A 24,113-nucleotide genomic window follows, 5' to 3' on the forward strand; every position below is an offset into this window, starting at 1 on the left:
TAAAAACAGTCACGTTGAAAGAAGCCTAAGTTTTTATGATAATTTCTTTTTAAAATTATAAAAAATGTGCAAGTGAATTGACATCTGTTCCTTTTATAATTTATTAAAAAAAATTATCAAAAAAAAATTAATGTATTGTGCGTTGAATTTTCATTGCCAAAAAATCATATTCATTTAAAAAATCTAAATTTTTTAAATGAATTTTTTCAGCTTTAAAGGGTTAAAAAGTTTTAAATTCGTCGTTATTTGCTTTGTTTTATTTTTATTCAATTTATTTTAAAAATGTTCAACTACAGTGGAACTTTTTTCTAGTACTTATAAATTTATTACTTATAAATAGTGAATATTTATTTTCTTAGATAATGTTAATAATGATTAAATCTAGAATAAAAGTTGAAGCTCGACAACAAAACAGTAAAGTAGAAAGCAAGAAAGTATATACAAATATATAATCAGATAATGGAGAAGGTGTCGGTTAGGTGGTCGTCGACTCTCGATTTCGTGTTTCGCTGAGTCTCTCGTCGGGTTTCTCTTGTCTTTACGATACCAACCATATTTATATAGTTGACACTCCACATATGCTAATTAGGTAGATCCTACCATAACACCCCCTCCCAAGCCTTGGAGTCACTTTTGAATTTCAAATGGCTTCAAATAAGGAATGATGATTACGAAGTATTTTTGCCCTAGGTCTCATTTGTATACTTTATATGAATATGTCCATCAGTGTAATTTTTAATATCATTTATGTTTTGGATTCATGTCCAATGAGTTCTTGAATTTTCGTTTCCCACCAGATCGTCTCGGTTCATGAGTATTTTGCAGAGGTTTCACTTAAAAACTTTCATAAATTAATTCTATGGGATCTCCCTCCTCATCCGGTATACTCTCTTCATGTTCTTGTAAGTAACACTTTTTTAAGAAAATTTCAATATATTTAATTTGAGTATTCTGTCGACCAATAAATTAATGTAAACTATATTTTACAGCCTTAAATTTTTATTCTTATATATATATAAGCGAGAAAATTAAATTTGTTAAATATAACCTTTAATTATTAGAGTTACAATTCAAAGAAAATGACTATAATATGTAAAGGAGATAATACAGTTACTTCTAAAGTAGAATAGCGTCCCTTGGCACAAAGAAAAACAAACGTAACGAAAAATTAAGAAATCTTTCCTATTAATGAAAATAAAAGGTTATTTAATTCTACCTAAATTGCATTAATAGAAGTCTGTTTAAACAAAGGTATATGCATAATAAAATATTTATTTAGTGTAATGATTAGGTTAAAGCCAAGTAAAGGTTTCACTTAAAAACTTTCATAAATTAATTCTATGGGATCTCCCTTCTCATCCGGTATACTCTCTTCATGTTCTTGTAAGTAACATTTTTTTTAGTTGGTTCTGGTGCCTTTTATGTATATTTTTCGGCCTTTTAATTATGTAAATCAGGTCTCTTATTCGCTGTGCCTCGCTCCCAGAACGCAACGTTGTTTTTGTTGCACTTGAAAAATACCTTTTCTCCGGAGATGAATCTTTTCTAAATCTATACCTAGTATTCTTTACTATGTTTTGGCAAGAGTTTGTCAAACACTAACTTAACTTTCTGGCGAACATTAGTTCAGCTGGTGACAGGTTTGAGGGTGTTCTCTGGTTCGGCGTAATCCTGTACACTTGTAGGAACTGTTGGAGCGCCTTGTCCATTAGAACTCCTGAGGATTTTTTCAGAGCGCACTTTAAGGTGTCGACAAATCTTTCCCCGGGCCCGTTGGATCTCGGATGATACGACGGCGTTGTTATGTGGTTAATTTGGTATAACTCACAGAAATCCTTAAACTCTTCAGAAGTGAATTGCGTCCTATTGTAACTCACAATACACTCTGGCGAACCGAGCAAATAGTTCATGTAAAAAGGTTGTTGTGATATTGGTTGTAGGCTTCTTGGAGTGTAGCACTTCTGGCCATTTTGTAAAACTATCTACCACTATTAAGTAGTAATATTCTTCTACTGGACCAGCGGAATTTATGTGTATTCTTGTCCATGGATGATTCGTCTTGGGCCATCGTTTGTGTACTATGGACGGTGCCTTTGCTGCTAACGCACACCCTTACCATGTTTGCGATATCCACATCCATGTCTTTCCAATATACAAAACTCCGCATTAAGCTTTTTGTTCTTTTGATACCTGGGTGACCCATGTGAAAGTCCCGCAGTATTCTTTTCTGCAACCTTTTCGAAACTACTACTCTTTCGATATAAAATAAAACTCCGTCACATATTGAATAGATCTTCTGCACTTTTTTGATCATTTGTTACAATTTTGATTTTTATGTCAAAAATGAAATCATCAGTTTCAGCTTCCTTTTTTGATTTCATTAAGTTTTCTTATAATGTTGTTATCATGCTTCTTACTTCATAATCTGCTCTGATAGTTGCAATAATCGATTTTTCGAATTTTTCTTCTTGATGAACTGTCCGCATGACTTATGTTTTTTTAGATGATAGATGCTTTATGTGAAAGTTATAATTGAGAAGAATGATACCCCATTTCAACAATCGATTTGCCGTATAAACGGGTAAACCTTTCTTCGACCCAAAGATTGTGATCAGAGGTTTGAGATCCGTTTCTAGCATAAAGTGTCTGCCTTAGATGTATCTATGAAATTTCTTCATTGCGAAAATGGTATTCAGAGCTTTTTTTCTCTATCTGTAAATAACTTCTCTCTGCTGGAAGTAGCGTTCTAGAAGCGTTTGCAATTGGTTTTCTTGAAACATCTGACATTATGTGTTGGATACACGCTCCCACATCGTATAGACTGGCATCACTTGCCACTACAAGATTGTGCACTCCTTTAATGAACGCTTTGTAACATCGCTATGTTAGTGGGCGCTGGTATGTCTCTAATTGCAATCGACCTGTCCAGGTCTGGACGTCTGCCATTTTTGTTGATTATGTATCCTAAATATTTAATTTCCTCCAAACCAAATTCCCACTTTGACTCTTTGACTTTATACCCAAAGTCCTGATTTTTTTTAATACTTGAATGAGATGCCCTAGATGTTCATCGACTGTTGTGTTCCTTACTTTGATATCGTCTAAATACGCGCAGTCCAAATCATTCAATATGACGCCCACCGCTTGTTGAAAAATGGCAGGTGCTACTTCAACGTCACCAACGCTCGCAATAATGACACAATAACTTCGTGACTGTAAACGGCACTATTCCTTCCTCTCACTCAAGCTTGCTTTTGATGCAGTTTTTCAGCCTGTCTCATTTGCATGTGTACCCTCTCTTTCCTCGTGATCTCGCGATCTCGCGAGATCACAGTTTATAAAACATCAGGCGCCATCTTTTTTCTCTTTTCCCACCAAACACTTCCTTGCGGCAAGTCCACCCCTCCTCCATCATGCCACCGCTCGCACGCACATCTACACAATGCATAAATACGCGGATGCTTGCAACTCTGGTGAGTATTACACCACTTTAATACCAAACGGAGGCCTGTTGAGTTTTAATAACCCTCTATGAATGTATATCCCTAGTATCTTCGAACATTCCTCTTCGACGGAATTTTGGAGATAAGCGTCCGATAAGTCGATTTTTGATAATATATATCTGCCATTTAACTTGTTAAAAATCTCCTCTGGACTCAGCAACGGGTAATGGTAATCCGTAATCACCCAGTTCGAACCTGTCGAAAACTCAGCACAGATTCTGATTTGTTGGATTTCTTTTTGATGCACACAATCGGGACAGCCCATGAATTAGTTTCTACTTTCGATATAATCCCCATTTTTTCCAATCTATCAAGTTCTTCGTTAATTTTTTTTCTACTGCTGCGAAAGGAAAGTTACGTTTCTTTTGAAATTTGGCAGAGTATTTTCCTTGAGCTCAAATTTGGCTTCAAACTTGTTACATCTTCCAAGACTAGGCGTGGAAATTTCCGGACATTTTTCTTTAATTCTTCTTTAATCTCCTATCTTGTTTGCGCGTTACTATTTATTTTTCTGCAGAACGAGTTTAAAGCTTTATCCCACAATTCGAATGTTTCAATAAAATCCGTACCCAACAAGTTTTTTTTTTTCCATTTTTCAGAATAAAATCTTTTATTTTTTTTAACGATCCCGTTTAACTTCATGGGAAGTACAACCTCGCCTTGGAAGTTAACTTTCTTGCCAGTTACCGTACGAGCGAGTTTCCTTGACTTCATTATCGTAAGCCTCTTCAAAATTTCCATGTTTGTAGTTCATTATTGTCAGGTCTGATCCTCAATCGAGTTGAAATTTGATATTTTTTCTAAATATTTCAGTCGTAATATATTTCTTCAAATCACTGATTTGATATTTGAACTTGCTCGTCTAATTCGGCTATTGAATTTTTTGGAGTTACAACACGAAATTTTGTGTCCATTCTTGTTACAAACGAAAAATTTCTTATTTCTAAATGGGTAATAATTTCTTATTTCTAAATGGGTAATAATAATGAAGTATAACCTCAAAAATACCCAAACGGAATGATCCAGAAAGATTAGCGCTACAGTCCTCTGTCTCTACTCTCTCGTTGCCTTCTCTCCTGCCTGATCGGGAATAATCTCCCAGCACCGAGAAATGAACATCGTTTTATCCTTTCCATCTTCACGCACACACGAGATTACGCGAGAACGGACGAAATAAAAATGCTGGTCGCCATGTTTCTTCTTCCTTTTCTTCGCCTGAACTCACTCGCTGAGCACCCACGGTAAGACTTCTCTTTCTTGCTTCTAACCACATGCCTCCCTGATCTCAAGATCACATTTCATAGTCTCTCATCCACTGTGGCGGTCGCCTCTCTCTACTTGGCCTCTGAGGTGTCTCGTCCTCCTCCTGTAGCTGCACACTCCCCTCCACTGCTTCGTCCTCAACTGGTCTGACGTCGAGAATGTGCCTCGGGACTTCTCCCACCACAATGTTGTTACTAGTGTTCCTCCCAGTCACGCGACCTCTACTCCATTATGTGGTGCAGCGCGCCCCCGGTGGCTTCACCCATACCTCGTCCCCGAGTTTAATTGTCCCTGTGGCCTCTACTTCTCGGCTTGCCGGCTCCACCCTAGGATGTCTCCAGGAATATGCAAACATTAACCGTCTCTTGTACTTGTCCCAGAAGACGACATGTTATACCAGAAGACGGCTTGCTCAGGTGAGTTGCCTCCTCTTTTCGCAACTGCCTTTATGGTGCGGTGGTTTCTCTCCACGATCCCGTTGCCACTAAGTCTGTAGGCAGCTCTGAAAAATTGTTGGATCTTCCATTTCTTCAGTACTTCTGTCACTGCTACTGACTTTAACGCAGTCCCGTTGTCGGTTAACAACTCTTCCACGGGGCCTCGCTCCAAAAACACCTCATCAAGGATTGCCGCTATTTCATTGCCTGTTCTGTAACGTGCATCCAGGAGATAAGCGCCCGCGTGTTTGCGTGTTGTGTGGGTACGTGGGAGAGACGGATGAGGGGAAAAAGACTTACCTCGAGACCAGCTCAGCGTTACCGACCAAAAATAGAAAAGAAAGACCAAGATGGCGACCGCCGTCTTTTGTAAAGTATGATGTCTCGCAAAGTCACACGAATTCTCGGAATATGCAAATTTAGCCGGCCTAGAACGACGATAAAAGCGGGTGAGGGGAAAGACGTGGGGGAGTGACGATTGAGTTGGCTGGGGAATCGTGTGGCTGTTGCTTCTTGTGCCGTGTTGAGGATATCTTACCGTGTTAAAGAGAGAGTCGGGCGCCATCTTGAATTTTTCCTTACACTTTTTCCTTACATGTTCCTCCACGTAGCTTCTTCCATAGGGCAAATCGCCCGGGCCCACAGTCAATCATGGTAAGGTAAAGTCCACCCCTGTAATGGGTGACATCGCATGCCACTCTCTCCCAGGTCCCACTCACTTCCAATTGGCCAGCTTCATGCGTGCTTGGAGCAGGATCAATCGACTGACATCTGTCGCATGTCCTGACAACTTGCCTCACTTGCTCCTTGGTGATCCTCAGGTCGACTTTTTTCACTAAGTACCAAGTCATCTCTACCCCCATATGGTGCAAATTGTGCAGTTCTCGCACGCAACATCATCTAGATCCGATGCAAACACCGTGGCAGAGTCTGTTTTGATGCAGATGTCACGTAGTACCCATTTCAAGGCCAGATTGACTCCTTTTATTGTCGCGTCTAATGTGGCTGGCATCATTTTTTTCCTCAACCAGGCTGCATCTTCTGCAACTACTCCTCCAATTTCCAAAACGACCCATGCTGCAATGCTGCTCGCATCGCACCACACGACTCCATCCAATGTTTGCTGATGAGGAGACCTTGCTTACCAAAAAAACTATATATAATTGTTCTGCATAACTTCATGTATACCACAATAAAAAGCACGGATTTCCGAAACGATCGTACAGATAATTGATTTTGTTGTTCCTTCTTATGAAACTGATTTTTAATTTAATTAAAATTTGATTTTTAAATTAAATTTTTTTTTAAATTTTTAAATTTTAAATTATAAATCACATTACTTAATATATATATATATATCTATATATATATATATATATATGAAATAAAATGGAGGTGGAAGGACCTGAATACTCAACGTTTCACCCGATTTATGCGGACTTCTTCAAGAGGGATGGTCATTGACGAGAGAGTCGGAGGATTGGGGCTATGTATAATGATGGGGGAGAGCAGCGTGTTTTCCTTATGGAAATTAGATGTCATATATGCATATATATATACATTTTATGAGAGACAATAAATTAGAGTAAACTAGTGTGGTGGATTACGTCTAAAAGTGAAAATATCGTAGAGATTAAAAAATTGCGTCTGGAAATATAGCGTTGAGAGATTAAGTAAATAAAATGACACGAGATTACGAAGATTACGAAGATTACGAATCTCGTGTCATTTTAGAAAGAAAGATGATTATCGTAAAAATCATAGATGTCTGTTAGCTTTAGTTTGGTTTCGTTGTTTTGTTTTATGGCATATCAACCCTTTTCGTGTTATTTAATGCCGAATCCAGTTATTTTGGAAACAGCTTTATGCTTCAAGTTCTTTATATCTTTAAATATTTATTTGTAGAGTTTGGTTTGGTTCTCTCTCTCTCTCTCTCTCTCTCTCTCTCTCTCTCTCTCTCTCTCTCTCTCTCTCTCTCTCTCTCTCTCTCTTTCCACACCTGACACCGGCTTTCTCACTCTCGATTTCACACGTCCATCTTCACCAGTAACACTTTTCTCCTCCGCTGGATCACGTGCTGTCCTTTTTTCATCCTATTTTTTCTCCGTCTTCCTTTGAGGTCAGCGCGTGCACATTTGCTTGATTTGCATATGTGCTAAGACGGCTGCTACTGCTAATATTTTCGATAAGTTTTTGTAGATGTGTTTGTGTGTTGAGGGAGGGGGGGTTAGATCCAAACCTTATGTTAAACTTCTTTTAAAAAATCGGGGAAAAAAAAAATAATGTAAAAAGAAGAAAAAGTAAAAAACAAAAAAAAAAATTTAAGTTTAGGTAGGTAGGATTGAACCTGGAATGTTGAGGCGAAAAACTTGAAAAAAAAGGAAGATAACTGAAACCAATTTCAATTTAACGTTTATAAATGGCAGGTGCACGGCGAATTTAATTGGGTCAAAGGAAATTAAATTCCGCACTTAATTTTAACTGCGTGGTAGTTCTTTTGGGTTTGTTTTTTTACCCAACTTTGTCTGGTTTTGTTTTACCCAACGTGTTGGGAAAAACCAGCTCTCCTTTATTACAAAGCTAGTTAAACAATTGCAAGACCAAATTAGAGTTTGCATAGTCTTTGAAGTTTATTGGTGCTGAGTCTGGAAATTCACCAAACTGAAACAGGATGTTTTTATTTTAGAATAAAGTCAGTTCATTACATATTGACAGTCTTCATGACACACATGTTATATTGCTAATTGTGTTCCGATACATTTATACATATATATTTTTGTGAGTTTTTTCATGAAGCTTTTTTCTTATTTTCTTACAGCAACCTTTGATTCCCTCTCACTATCCTATCAGTCCTAACATTAATATCTCTCTTTGTTCGTTTGATAGATTTTTACGCCAACTGTACCAATAGTTTTATTTTGCTTAAAACATCCTCTTTGAGATCTTTTACTAAACCTTTTTTCTCGTCCTATCTCATTGGTCTCTTTATTGTTCAGTTACTTTTAACGAGATTATTTGAAAGAATACTAGTTAATCTACCCTTCGCTTAGTCCACGACCATTTTTTGTCTCTTAACGCTCAGCTCCTGTTTGGCGGTTCACAAAATAGCATGAGAGCTGATTACCTGTGTTACCCTTCCTTCTTGGAACTTGAACGTACATCAATAATGAGACAGCCTATAAAGCGTTGGCCAGATTGCACCGTTTTTGTTTTTTTGTTTTTATGTAGGCACACCAAAACAACAAGTACACTCCCCTGCTGGCTGAAGACTCCTTGAATTCCCCACACAGTGTTGTTGTCAGTACATAGTTCCTAGGTAAGCTGAGATCACAGAATATTGATTTGAGATGCTGTGACAACGGCTGCCAAATGGAAAAACGTGCTGAACCACAATCAGTAACCGTCCGGAAATGCTTTTTTTTTTTTTTTTTTTTTTTTTTTCCAAACAACTTTTTGCTTTGGCAAAGATTATAGAACAATTAACAAGGAATTACTGACGAACAAAGCTTAAACATCATTTTCTTTGATCATTTTTTTTTTTTCTACATCAAACGTTTTTGTTTTCCCGCGGCATTACTAAAAAATGCAAAGTTACCGATAATCGCGATAACGGAGAATGAGAAGCATTAATTTTAATTGGGATTTAATTCTTAAAAGATTGCCATGACAGAAACTGACTTGTTTATTGTTGTCATAAATCTGATTTATCGCAAGGAAATCCAGTAAATAAGGATAAAACAGATCGAAAATTGTGGAAAAATAAAATGCGGCGATATTTGAACGTGTGGAGAGTTAAGGTCTGGCTGTCTTGTGTTATAACCATTAGAAATTAACAAAATGTATTTCGAAAACAACTCAACAGATTTCCAGCATTAGCACCGCTGCTTCGCCTCTGCTCCTAATCTTCTATTTTAGTTCTTCCATTTATATCAGCTGGGCCCCACATATGCTAATTAAGAGTAAATGATAGTTTGCTTGAAGCATTGCTGGTAAAGAAATATATGAAAGTTTATAAAAGCCGAGGGCAATGCGGAAAACTTTTAATTTTAAATCTTTCTTATCTATTTGTTGGGTTAGCTCAAACGGTAGTGACCACGGCTGAAGCGCTAATTGTTTTGGTTTCGATCCTAGAAAATGACACCCAAATCATTTTTTTTTTAAATCAGTACTATATATATATATATATATATATATACTAGCAGGGATACCCGATGTTACCCGAGATTGAATGATTAACGAATGTTGCCATTCCCAGATTTTTATTGTCATCATAATTACTGAATCGCTCATTTTTCAATCCAATCGATTGACTGTCTGCTCTAGTTGGGCACCCATCACGGTGAACCGGGAGGAAGCTTCACATGCCTCCCCACAATGACTAATTTCACAATATAATGTAATCTACAGTAGCGTCCCAAACTAAGGGACAAAATTTTTTAAACTAATGAATGGTTAATTGTAGGTATAGACCGTTTCATACCCTCGAAAAAGTTCCAGAAAAAAACTAATAGCCAACTGCTGTTCTCTTCAGAATGTGCTGCTGCCATTGTGCACAGAAATCACCTTTTCCATTGCTTCCAACATAATAGATGTATGGAGACTAAAGCTGCTTTCAGGACTGCCAGCGACCTCTGTAATAAAGAACACAAAATACTTGTATGCTCAGTCAAAAGTAGCTGAGCAGCGGCTTGGTTCCCACCAATTTTAGCAAATAGCAAACAGAATCCTGAACAGAAGCGTGTGCTCTATCCCAACTATCCTCAATGGACCTGAGGTAATCTCGTCAGCATCAGACAAAGCCAAACTCTTTGCCAAGAACTTTGCAGCTAATTCTACCCTTTGCAACCAAGGCTTCCAACCCCCAATATTTCCTTCTGCATGAGAAAACACGCTATGTGATATACAAATATCTGTACGTGATGTGGCCAAGCTAATCAAAAACCTTGATTCCCGTAAACCAACCGGCCCTGACGGTATTTCAACCACGTTATTTTTTTTTGTGTTTTACCCCCCCCCCCACGCCGCTTAATTAAAATGTTGTTTTCTTTTCTTACTTCGCTTATAACAATGCTTACATCGTCATCGTCGTCGTCGTAACGCTCGACGACTTTCAAACATCTTTCACTTCTGGCTGGCCGATTTTATTTTCAAACTTCGCCTCAGGGGTTCGATCGATCCTACCCCCCCCGGTTTCTTTTTTATTTAACATCACACACCCCTACAAACACCCGGGCAACGCCGAGTACCCCTCGCTAGTAAATAATAGATCTAAATAATAAATAATAAATCTAAATTATAAATAATAAATTTGCATGAATCAAAATATATTTAACACTTTATGACCTGAATTATGATGTAGATGATTAAAAACTATTTGTTAATTTTAGTTAGTTTAAAGGGTAACGATACTATGATTTTTAGACTTTTTCACCATCTTTCATTATGAAGTTCGATAGTTAAACTACCACTAAGAATTTTCCCATTTCATAAACTTACCTTGATTATAATCCAAAGTGCTTTTAAAAAAGGCATGTGAGTGACAGCAACGAAATCCTCAACTTTCTAACGGCATACTGAATGTAAGCAATGGACAGTTGCGATTTGGAGTTATCTGGCATCTACTCTGATACTGAACTAATACGTTCAAGGCGTATTTGAATCAATTCACACTTTATTTATGCCGTTATATCCACTTATTTACGACTGAACGAATTAGTTAAAACCGATCAAAAAGGGTTAAGCTTAATTTAAAACTCAGCAAGCCACGACTCCCCCATTTTCCGCTAATTTTAAATAAAAACTGATGCACAAAAAATATGCAACAAAAAATACAATTGTACAAATCTTGAGGAGTTTCTGTTTTTCGATTAATCGATTTATTTTTTTAAAATCGATTTATCGCATGGATTTTACTTTTTTAAAATCGATTTATCGCATGGATTTTACTTTTTTAAAATCGATTTATCGCATGGATTTTACTTTTTTAAAATCGATTTATCGCATGGATTTTACTTTTTTAAAATCGATTTATCGCATGGATTTTACTTTTTTAAAATCGATTTATCGCATGGATTTTACTTTTTTAAAATCGATTTATCGCATGGATTTTACTTTTTTAAAATCGATTTATCGCATGGATTTTACTTTTTTAAAATCGATTTATCGCATGGATTTTACTTTTTTAAAATCGATTTATCGCATGGATTTTACTTTTTTAAAATCGATTTATCGCATGGATTTTACTTTTTTAAAATCGATTTATCGCATGGATTTTACTTTTTTAAAATGTGCAAAAATAAAAATGAGGTTCGTATGCAGGCGGCTAATTAGAATTGTATAACAAGGACATCTTATGGGAGAAACCTGCTCGTGACTTAGTTCGGTAGGTCTTCATTGATTATTGTACGTCATCAAAAAAAGTCTTTTGTCCGGACAGAATGTCACTAGCGTTCGGCGACAAGACACTTGTACTCATTAATATGACATGCAATAACTTTGAAGGCAATCATTAACTTCTGTAAATGATCGTCGATGGAAGAAAAGAAAAGAAAATATGAGCTTTGAAATTTTAGACAAAAGAACGGAAATGACACATGTAATCAAGAAATGCCGAAGTCCATTCGCAGCTAAGTGGGAGATGATCTTGTTGAATAAGGTGTCGACGAACGTTGCATGTTCACCATCACGTCGGGAATCGCCAAAATGTAGAATAAAAAGCCGACGAAATCTCATTCTAACATTTAAAACAGCTTTATTGGTTACCTTCGTTAGTAAGAAAAAGGAAACGGGTTAGTCGTGGAAAGTGTTCCTATATAGCGACGTTGAAAGAGAATGGTTCATGTGTCTGAAGTAGTAGTGGAAACGTGCGCCACGAATGATTAGAGACAGTACTGTAGTATGAAAAAGAGAGTTTGCGTGTGTATCGCATTGAGGTCCATGTGTGGAGATAGCCACGTTGGTTTGTTTGTATTCACGTCTTAGTCGAACACTGAGCCCGAAGGCCGGGTGAGTTCTGTTGATTCTCAAGAGAAAAGTTGGGGTCGACACATCCGTTCCATGAGGAATTATTGTCAGTTCAAGATCTTGAGAGAAAGAGAGAGGGTGTGTGTTGCCGGCTTAATCGTTTATAAACTCAATCACGTGACAAAACTGGCTTTTGGTTGGACAGTCAGGAAGGAAGTACATTCAAAATCTCCAGCCGCGAGAATTTACTCCTGCTTATGTTTATGCAATTTCGTCTGCTACAATCTATTCTCTTGTTTGCAACCCTTTTCTCACAGAATAAACACAGCTAGTCTTTCTCTACTCTACCAATAATTTTATAGTAGATGCTCGACTGAGAGTCAAGCAACTGAGAGTCAAGCACTGTCCTACCATTTCCCCACAAAAACAAGAACTCTCGTTATTACCAATGCTACAAAGAACTCCTTTTCCTTCGTGTATCTACAATCAAATGGTACTTCCATGTACAAAGTTTATTTCCACAAGTCTTACGCCTTTAAAACACACTACTGCAGTAATGTTTCTACGGTCTACAGCATGGTCGTTTTAAAGTTTAATGTAAACAAATATCACTCATGTCGTCTGGTAAATTAATTATAGTTCTCAATTCTTTCATGATACTGTTCCATCATTGAATTGGAAAGCTCACCAACCCTTTATCCTCGAGTGGCTTTTGGCCTTGATAAATGTGGGAAATTGCCACATGAACAGTTTCATAGTATAAGACAGACATTTTTATAAACAGACAGGCAGCGCAAAACAGGTTTTGTTCGCCATTTCATATAGCGTTTGTGGATTCGCGACGAAATGAAACAGAAGACGTAAATAATAAAGTAAGGGAAAGAATTCAAATTCTCTGCACCCCCAACCTCAATCCCACAATAAACATCCACAACAAGAACTCAACTTGCTACCAACACTGCAAAAAGCTCTTCTTATTTCCTTTTTGTATCTAAAATCAAAACAGTTGCCCACCTGTGGAACATATTACTTTGGTAATGCTTCCCGGCAGACTACAACATGATTGTTGAGATAGCTTGTTCCCTGTTAACTATGGTATGTCTCTCCTCCTGTAAGAGATTCACCTTCTCAGTCTTCATCTTCTTTCTTTGAGAAGAAGTCAATTTATTGGTAACCGCCCAAGACGCTCCATCATGAATGCTGACGGAGCTGCCCAGGCATTTTTCAGGCTAGAGTACTCTTCCTCTAGGGGTGCTGACTTTTCAAATTCCACTTTCCGACTTTTGTGTTACATCATTCCATTGTTGAAAGGAGATACATAACTTCCATGAACAATTTTTTCTAAGATATTCTGGTGAACCCGTTCCTTTGGTAATAATTCCCTACGAACTATAACAGTCGTTTTAATGCCCAATGCAAACAAATGTCTGTTGTCATATTCCGTGAACTAATCATATCTCTAAGTGCTTCGTAGTAGAAGTTCATCAATGAATTGAAAATCTCACTAACCCCTATCTTCAAGTAGTGTTTGTGTTACGTAGTGGGGTCTGTATACATAACGTGTATATTATTATACTGCATGTGTATAAATGGTTGTACCAAATTATGCAGATGTTAAGTTGTCGGTAGCAGCAGACTAAATCTTATAGACGTATAACTTGTGTTGTAGTGCTGACACAAAACCATGACATAGAAGTATTGACAATATGTTTACAGAGAGTGGAGAGACAATTACTTGGACAAACGAATGCTTGTACATGACGACGAGTGGAAGATGATGGATGACGAAGAAACTGTAAACAATAGACGGTCTATATAATAGACCGTCTATACATTTAAGAATTAGAATTCAATAGAAACTGAAAAAATCTGATTAAAGAAGGTACAGTTTGATTTTGACCAAAACATCACAAATACATTTGAGAAGTTTTATTACCAGACAACTGTTAGCATTACAAGACTGATCTTGCAAGTTCGAATTATTGTAGAGTTATGTGCCTTCATTTTATCAAGATAACGACGCAAAACAGTCACTATTTGCTTACTCATAAAAAAACTACTTGATTAATTCGTTCTGTAAAGGAAATGTACATCATAAAAAAATTTCTGCATTTTTTATTATTATTTAGGTTCAATTGTAGACTTGTACCAAATTTTCTTTTCATAGGCTTTGTGTTGAATTCTGATGATATCTGGAATCTGGTGGGACCTCTTAAAAGCCTATATTTAATACAGTTAATCTTTTTCCTGACAATCTTTGCCAGCAACAAAGGTCAAAGTCCTTTCTATTTTCATGAAAAACAAAAAACAAAAAACAAAACTAAAACAATCATAAAAAATCTCATTAATTTTGAACGCCTACCCCTGCAAATGCAAATTAAATTTTCTATTACAGAAACCTTTAAAAAATATTCTTTTCATGGGTGAATGTTGAACTCTTCCGACATAAAAATCTGGAATTCTTTGCTCAAAATATTCAAGATGGAAAGCGAATTTAGTTTAATTCTTTTATTGTTACTTGTTTTACATTAAAAACAGAAAAAAAAAAATGCATAAAAATTGTTAGAATGTAAAAAAAAAACCCCAATTACAATCATTTTGTCATCTTTTGATCAAGTGACTTTGGAAGCAAAACGCTGTTGACAAAGTCACCGTCCTAATCAACACTTTGAAGAATTCTTCATTAACACGAGAATTGCAAAGGAGGAATTCCTCTTGAATCGACTAAATTAAATTAATAGAAACTCCGTTTCGAATAAGCATTTAATGAAAAGTCAAAATACGTTGCAATGTTTACGTTTCTCAATTTTTGAGATGAGAATTAATTATTCATATTATTTGGATTCTTTGGACTATTGTTCTCATCTACAATGTTATTTTCACAACATTTCAGATGATGAAATCTCTGACCTTCTTCAAGTGCATCTTGCCAAACTCGAGAATCTGCATGGAATTTTAAATGGAACCCTTTATTTAATCCACAAGAATAACATGCTCTCATTCCATCATAAAGGGATATCTAATATTAAAAAATACTCTATAAGGATAAGTATTAGATTGGTGCAAAAATAATATCGTTTTTTTTTATATAGTTGAATGTCAAAAAACGGCATTATTTTTGTACCAACCTAATAGTAAGATTGTACATCTAGAAAGAAAATAGGTTTGGAATTTAATCCGTGAGAGTAATATGCTCTCATTCTGTCAGCCATGATTGGAGAGAGTTCTGGCTTAGTGGATAAACTACTTAGCAAAATTAAGTTATAAAGTTACACTCTACTAGAGGTTGAAGGGTTCAATTCATAGTGCAGGCAACACTCACAATAAAATTATGAATTACTTAGGACTTCTACCCAGTCATTGCTGATGGGATGAGAACATGGTGTAGATTCCCTAGTTTGGCAGAAAGATTTCTGAACTTGACAAGATGCATGTGAAGAAGGTTGGAAGTTAGATTAACAGAAACTTTATGCAAATAAAACTCAAAATGAGAACAGTAATCTGAAGAAGCCAAAGAATATGTGGCCATGTTTGTTTTTCACAATCTCCACTGGTAGAACAAACACTCTCCATAAAAAATTAAGCAAATAAAAAAATTAAATAAATATAAAAAACAATGCTGAAAATCCGTTAATGTGACGTCAGCACAGATGCTGATGATAACCTGAAAAAAGTATCCAGGCTTATTTAGACCACTAAATAGTAATTTGTTTTTGTCTTCTTGATAAAAAAACAAACCTTGAAGCAATTTATTTTAATAACTTCTAAAACAGATTTAAATAAAATATAAATAAAAAATAAATGAATAATTTTTCTTATTTAAGTTTACAATATATTTAAAATCCAGTTACAAAAAACTGCAAATACACTGATTTTATAGTTTGGCAAAGAAAAACTTTGTTTATGAAATTGTAAATTTGTAACATTTCTTATATAATAAAGACTTGCATATTAAGTACCTACATAGTATAAGTTTTCGAATCTGCTAAGATGATACCGGTCTTATATTTAGGTTAGTTTGAAGGATTTGTTTTATATATATTTCGATTATATACATATACGTGCTGAAACATTGATTTTATTTGGTAATAAACCACAAAAGATCTACAGTAAATAAATAAAAACTGTTTTTTTAAATTTCAAATTCATAAAATTTATTGCACTGATTATATTTTCACAAGAAAAAACAAATTACTATTTGAAGGTTACCATTGGTGATAAAGTCCTGACGTCATCTTCAGCTACTATAGGTGATGAAGCTTAAACATACATTTCATTTCCCCTTGACCCCCACCACGCAAAATAAAATTCCTCCAATTCAATTCAAGTAAAGAAAGAAGTACCACAAAAATGTTAAAGATTTTTCGAATGTAATCACGCCCATCATACAGCGGAAAACGTAAACAGAACCCACCAGAAAATTTCAAAATCCATTTCTCAATTAAATTGAGCTTATATCTTGAGGACCAAAAACAAAAAAATGATTCGGGGAGGGAGGAGTTTGGATTCCTGATAAATTTTAAATAAGATGTTCGCTATTTCCTGATGAGTTTCTGTTTTCCGGGAAGTTTCCGCTGTAAACTTAACCTCATCCACCAGAAAAGTACCGCCTTGAAGGTCTGTAACCCGTTCCGCCATTGCTGCCAGCCATGGGGAGGTAATCTGTAAGGAGAAAAGAAAATAAGTTTGAATAGGAGTTGTTTGCATCAGTCAGGGATACGTCCTTGCCAATCAGTCCAAAAATGCTTTGTTGCTGTCGGGCCGATTTTGTTCAGAAAAGGGCTCTAATTCTTTTTTTTTTATCTCTAAAGTAAATTTAACAATCAAGACACTTAAAATTTAATTTCCATTTAATATGGAATAATTTATTTGAAGTAGATCTTTAAACAGTCATTTTAGTTGTTACACAATACAATATATGGTAAGACGGAAAACAGTCTTTGTAATCAAAACGAAGTGGGTGGTTCCTCCAATGTTTGTCTAGTTTGGCCTTCAAGGTACTGAGTGCAGATACCACTTCTTCTGGAGCTGGTTCCACACGTTGGGGGAAGAAGTGTGTTTGAACAGACTCAGCTAACCGCCTTCAGTATTGCTGATTATCAAAACCCAAGGAATGCCCACGGGATCTTTAATCTTAATTATGCCTATTTTCCAATGCCAAAAACGATTCTTTTTAGCATGGCTCGTATTAATGATGAAATGATAAATATTTAATGATTTTAAACTATTAGTAAAACTAAAATATATATAGATCATCTCCATAAGTGTATTTATATGGTTAGGAAATTATGTACATTTTTTTTTCCGGGATTCTGCTTTCATAACTGTACTGATATGCAGAAGTTCATGAGTAATGTGAACAGACATCTTGCTACTCAACTCCCCTCATAATACCCCAGCAACTTATGTCCCTGATAGTAGCCCCCTACTTCAAAGTGGCTATATATATGTAATTTTTTTTTTATCTATAAGAGAAGAAAGAATTTTTAAGGATCGGATTTTTTCGATGTTCAATACTTATCTGATGAATTTCTGTACAAAACATGTCTAAGAACACTGCCAGAAATATAAATTAGCTTTGTGTGAAATTTGCAAAAGATAGGCTCAGCCGTTTTGGAACCTATGAGGAAGGAACTCACATACACACACAAAATAACTTTTATACAATAGTGTATATATATATATATATATATATATAATATATATATATATATATATATATGCTAGCAGAATTCATGTCCCGGTGATGCCTGGGCAAATACACATTATGTAAACTGATTTTTTAAAGCACTAAGAATATGAAGCTAAAAAATAACTGGTTTCAACATGAAATAAGCCCCCAAATGGGTTGATATGCCGTACAACTAACCAAGTAAGAAGTTAAAACAAAAAACCTGAATTCCTTAGGCTCGAACTTTGATTTCAGGTTAAAAGACGCGGTTTTAGAGTTCTTTTCCAATTTCTTTTTCCAGACGGATTTCTCCAACTTTGGCAGAAGATTCCGTACTACTTTCGCTTTGGAACGGGATCAATTGCGTTTCTGGATTGTGGCCAGAGGTGCAAACACGCATCTGAATGATTTGCTTCAATAAAAGCAACAATCTCCACAGAAGATAATCTCCATTAAGATAACTTGATTATTTACGGAACCCGACATGAAAAGCAGGGGACGAACAACACGTGTATAATAACTTGTGGGATGTTCCATCTCTCCAAGGATAAGGCGGAAACAGAAGAGAAAATAATGAAAAATCCGGTAAGGGATAACACAAGAATAAGCACCACACATCACAGGGAGAAATATTATAATAGAGCAAACATTATTTTCATTAATTAAAAACTTGTGTTACGATTCCAACATCGTCATAATTCAATCTGAGGCAGTGTTCAAGCCCTGGTGTACCATCTTTATTTTTTCTTATTAATGAGTTTAATTTACGATAAAAGAAGAGGTAACGTTTAAAATCACCGCAAATCATTTCTTATTTGCTTTTTTTTTTTACACAGTGATCACCACTTATCAAGGCCCGGAAGCCACTCAGGGATAAGGGTTATTGCAAGTACATTACGTTAGTGTGGAGATTTGATGAAAAAAAAAAACTATAGGAACGCATCGATTTTTTTCCCCCAAACACACACAGACATACACACACACAGACATAGATGAGCATAAGTACACACACACACACACACACAATAAAAAATATAAACAAATTAAACAATGAAAAAGAAAACAAATAACAATAATAATAATAGCTATGATTACAAAAAATAAAACTACAGGAACGCATAGATTTTTTTCCCCAAACACACACAGACATACACACACAGACATAGATGAGCGTAAGTACACACACACACACACAAATATAAAAATGTAAACAAATTAAACAATGAAAAAGAAAACAATAATAATAATAGCTATGATTACAAAAAATAAAACTATAGGAACGCATCGACTTTTTTTTCTCAAACACACACAGAGACATAGATGAGTGTAAGTACACACACACACACACACACACACACACACACACACACACACACACAAATATAAAAATGTAGTACTAGCAATAATATTTTAAATTACAAAAACACGAGCATTGGTCGGTCTATCTCTCAAACAATAAAAAAATGTAGAAAACAATGAAAAAAAAAAAAATAACTGCTGTAGATATTATTAAAAAATATAGAACTGCAGTGATGCATCAATTTTTGTCCCAAATATTTTAAATTAGAAAACTTAAAGTGCCTGCCGGCCGAGACATTTGTATTAGCGTTTTGACTACAGAATAACTTAAAATCAATTATTTCTTAACAACTTTTGCATTTACCAGAAAGATAAAACCCTAAATTTTATGGAATTAAAAAGAAATATAGCGGTAAGAACACACTAATCGAATGCCGCCTGGAGTGTTCGTAAATGTGTATTTTGGAATTAATGTGTATTCCAGAATTAAATCTCAACCAATGAAATTTGCCAGTAAGCATGACACACAAAAGAACACACACGCTATCGTATTAATATGTAGATATAGTAAAAGTAGGCTTTTAATATCAATGTCAGAGCAAGAAGAAAAAAAAACTCAACTTTATAGCTAAAATAAAATATCGAAAATATTTAAAATTTGTTAAAATTTGACAAAAAAATCGGCAGTATCTTCATTATCACACCCACTCCTTTTATCTTCTTTGTATGAACTATCTCACATCACTACCCTTTACGCCTAACAGCTGAGTTCCAAAATTCATGATCACGTATTTATTTTAAGAGTGAATTCTGAATGTACAGATATATATATATATATATAGATATCGAACTTTATAAAAACAGAGATGACAAAATTATTGGGGGGGGGGGGCAGAGGTCTGAAAATAATAAAAGTACACCTTTCAAATTTCAAAAGAAAAACAAAATACCTGAACTCAATTGGCTTTTTTTACTCTTTGGTTTTGGTTTCGGCTCAGATTCACTTGATTCTGAAGTCTGAAAAAAAAAAAAAGAGGAAAAAAAAAATGAAACAAAGGCAAAACGAAACATTACAAAAGGAAAGTCTACAAAAACAGATGAACAGGGAAAAAAAAGATGCGACATTAGAAGGAAAAAAAAAGATGAGACATTAGGGGCGGGGGAAAAGAATGAGACATTAGGGGGGAAAAGAATGAGATATTAGGGGCGGGGGAAAAGAATGAGACATTAGGGGGGAAAAGAATGAGACATTAGGGGGGAAAAGAATGAGACATTAGGGGGGAAAAAGAATGAGAATTGAGGGGGGGGGAAAGAATGAGACATTGGGGGAAAAAGATGAGACATTAGGGGGGAAAAGATAAGAAATTAAGGGGGAAAAGATTAGAAATTAGGGGGGGGAAGATGAGATATTAGGGGGGAAAGTTAAAAAAATTGACCCCTTGTTTTTTTTTTTGCTCAACATATACCTCTAAACACCCGGGCAACGCCGGGCTTAAATGCTAGCATATATATATATATATATATATATATATATATGAATTTAAAATGAAAAGGAAGAAACAAAATACTCGATTCGTCTGTTCAGTGGGTTTTATTAAAATGACTGCTTTTAAATGTGAAGTATATCCCTTGAGCTTCCAGTTAATGTCAGGTATTCAGGACAGAAATATGGATTGTTTTGTTGCCTTCTTATTGTAGTTATTAAGGTGACAAAACGATCCATATTTCTATCCTAAATATCCGCCACTAACTGGAAGTTGAAGGGATATACTTCACATTTGAAAAACAGTCGTTTAAATAAGAATCACTGAACCGACGTATCATAAGTATTTTGTTTTTTTCCTTTAAAATTCATATTGTCGGATTTTTTATCCTTTTATTATTATTTTATATATATATATATATATATATATATATATATATATATATGATGATTGCAACGTCTTGTCAGACGAGTGCCACTCCCTCAGACACTTAAAGTCCCTGATCCAAAAAATGACTACCGGTGAATTCACACGCTCAAGCAGGCATGACACTGAAGATGGTCATTGAGATCAATTATTACATGCTTCCAGCATTTCAAACCTCCACGCGTCACAACTTTTCCATCGCCACAGGACCACTTTTATAGACAAATGCCTGAGGGAGTATCTATACACAGATGACGTTACAGAGTCTTAGCTTTGTACGACAGCTAAGTCTCTCTCTCTCGGTTCAAAATGTTCAGATCCAGCAACAAGCAAGAGCAAGATAGCCAGCAACAAGTTAAACTGCAGACCAGCTTAATGCGGGTACTGGTCTCCCGTTTTATGTTTTTTAAATCAGAGATTTGCTTCTCCTAGAAAGGTTGCCTTCACCATGGCTTACAGGAGTCCTATCCACCCCAACACACACATACACACAAACGCACACGGTGCTTGTTTGCCGTTGACCCCGAAAAAGGGTTCATTCGCCCTTTGGAAGGTCTTGTTTTTAATCCTTCAGGGAGACTAGCCACCCTCCTCACCAAACAAGTCTGGTGGGGATACCAGTTTAGTCGCCGGTGAACCAACCATGATGCAGGTAGTACTGGGTTACATGGTACCAGTAGCATATGACATGATCTGACATACATATATATACACACACACACACTAGCAGGAAGACCCAATGTTGTTCAGGATTTATTGAGGATTGCCCTATGCTCATAACACTCTATTTTGTATTGTGCGTGTGTACATGTCCAGCTAAAACTCAAAAACAAATACGAACAAAGTTGGTATTTTTCTTGATTGCATTACCCTGGAAGAATAATATGTAAAATTTAGAAAAAAAATGATTCATTCTTTGACGTTTACTAATGTAGATTTGGTCAAGAAACGTAGGTCTGTTTTCCGTATAGCTCTCACTTTCTTTTGCAGTCTATCTGACACTAATTTTAATCTTTTAACCAAACCTAACATGGAAAATACTGTTCTTAACAATATTTCACACAACCGAATTTGTACATTGCCACACAGGAATGTTAACTGTCTCTACAGGATGCCAAGCTATTTGAGATTTGTAGCAAAGAGATTTGGAGTTGGACCTAAAAGTTTACCATGTTGCATCGTTTTTTCTCGCACTTTTAGTGTTCGCTTCAAATCGATTATCTGACATAATTCTCATTAATCTCATTTCAAAGTTTTATCATTTGTATTTCGGCAACGATTCTGCTTGCATCACTTTTCAGCTCGATACCAGAAAACTAAATCATTCCGTCTCACAATTTTTATGTCTCATTTTTTTTTCAAACTACTAAAACCGTACCAATTCCCATATATTTTTTTCTTCTCTCGAAACAAAACGGTCATAATCAGCGCACAAGAGACTCTGATGATGGCGTCAATATTGAAAGAAAGACAATTCCAAATTTATGAATCTCATCATCTTTCCTCCTCCTATTCCCCGTCTATCCGCCCCCTCCGACTTTGTCCTTTTCAACTAATCAACTCCACTTTTAGTCGAACAGGGTCATTCAATCATTATTTAACGAGTCTAAATCGAAGAACACAAGAGAAAGATTTCCAAAGTCTCTTCTGACATTTTCATGCCGGCTGTCAAATGTCAGTTGCTGTCAATTTTCATACGATCGTGATGATTGCCCCCCCCCGTCCTTCATCGTCGCACGTATTACCCCCCCCCTAGAATTCATTTAACTAAGTATTCAAAGCTTCTCTTTGAATTCGTTTTACTTTTTTCTTCTTTCTTTTGTTCCTTCGGAAGGTTAATGTGTTTGATTGAACAACCCCCATTCATATCCCCGCACCTGTCTCACTTTTCTTTTCGTCAGGCAGGTCGTCTTCTCACTTACGAAAGACACTGTTCTCAATTCTTCTTGAAATCTTTCATGAAATGAACAAAAACATATATATATATATATATATATATATATATATATATATATATATATATATTAGCAGAGAGATCCGATGTTGTCCGGGATTGAATGAGGGTCAACGGTATAATTTTATTGTCGCTGAAATCGCCCATTTTTCAATCAAATCGATTGATAGCCTGCTCTAGTTGAGGACCCAACGCGATGAACCGGGAGGAAGCTTCACATGCCTTCTTGCAGTGACTTAATCCACAATATATTGTAGTCTACATTGCACTGTAGAGAGCCTACTGTTGAGTTTATGAAATTATGTTATACTAGTTGTATATATTGCTGGGTGGAGGGATTAGTCACATACTATTTAAGATACACTGAATACCCAAACTCGTCACGAAAAATAATGACATGTTGGATTTAAAGAAGCATAAAACACATCAATTTTAGTTTATGAAAATCAAACACGAAGTAACTTTCATAGATTAAATGGGAAATAACTCTTATAGCTTAAATAAAACGCAACTGTTATTAATAATTAAATATAAATTAACTAAATCAACTTTATATAATATTTCTAAATAGAACAATCAAAACGATTTTAGTGCAACAAATAATTAATAACATGGAACAAATTATTAAAATAGATTTTCTTTAATGTAATGAAGGTACTCATTGAATGTAGATTTCTTTTGAATACATAGTACATATAGAAATCATGTTGGAATAAAAATGTATGTAAGTCTGTTTTTAGTATGAAAATTTGTGAAACAGTATATCTTTTGTGCATATTAATTAAATTGTGAACAAACAGACAAGAATACGACTTTATTATAAGACAAGATTCAAGCAAGAAAGTGTGGTCCAAGTATTAAGATATTCATGCACTGGGAATCATTTATGAATTTGAAATTTCCATGTAGTTTCCTTCTTTGGAGGAAGCCGCTTCCACCCGCCAAGGGTGAGTGTCACTTTTGTGCAGTACGAGAGCCCCAAAAGTTTTTGATTTGCAACGACTTTGGCATAATCACCATGCCATGATCAGATGGATATGCAGCAGAAGATGAAAAAATCCCTTCAGCTATGCTCTATCAGAAGATTGACATTGGTGGAATTTGGGCTGACAC

The 24,113-nt window shown here is 35.6% G+C and overlaps 1 long non-coding RNA gene across 1 annotated transcript in view; it reads right to left on the reverse strand.

Moving 5' to 3' along the window:
• Positions 1–24,113, reverse strand: part of LOC145248786 (uncharacterized) — a gene marked incomplete at its 5' end in the record, with an annotated part of 199,585 nt that overhangs the window by 78,145 nt on the left and 97,327 nt on the right. The window contains one exon of the long non-coding RNA XR_013863394.1: positions 20,087–20,153. This is a non-coding gene — a long non-coding RNA (uncharacterized LOC145248786). The remainder of the gene's footprint in view (positions 1–20,086; positions 20,154–24,113) is intronic.

Source organism: Euprymna scolopes, chromosome 27 (assembly GCF_053919585.1).
Source record: "Euprymna scolopes isolate OS-2025 chromosome 27, ASM5391958v1, whole genome shotgun sequence".
Classification (NCBI taxonomy): domain Eukaryota; kingdom Metazoa; phylum Mollusca; class Cephalopoda; order Sepiida; family Sepiolidae; genus Euprymna; species Euprymna scolopes.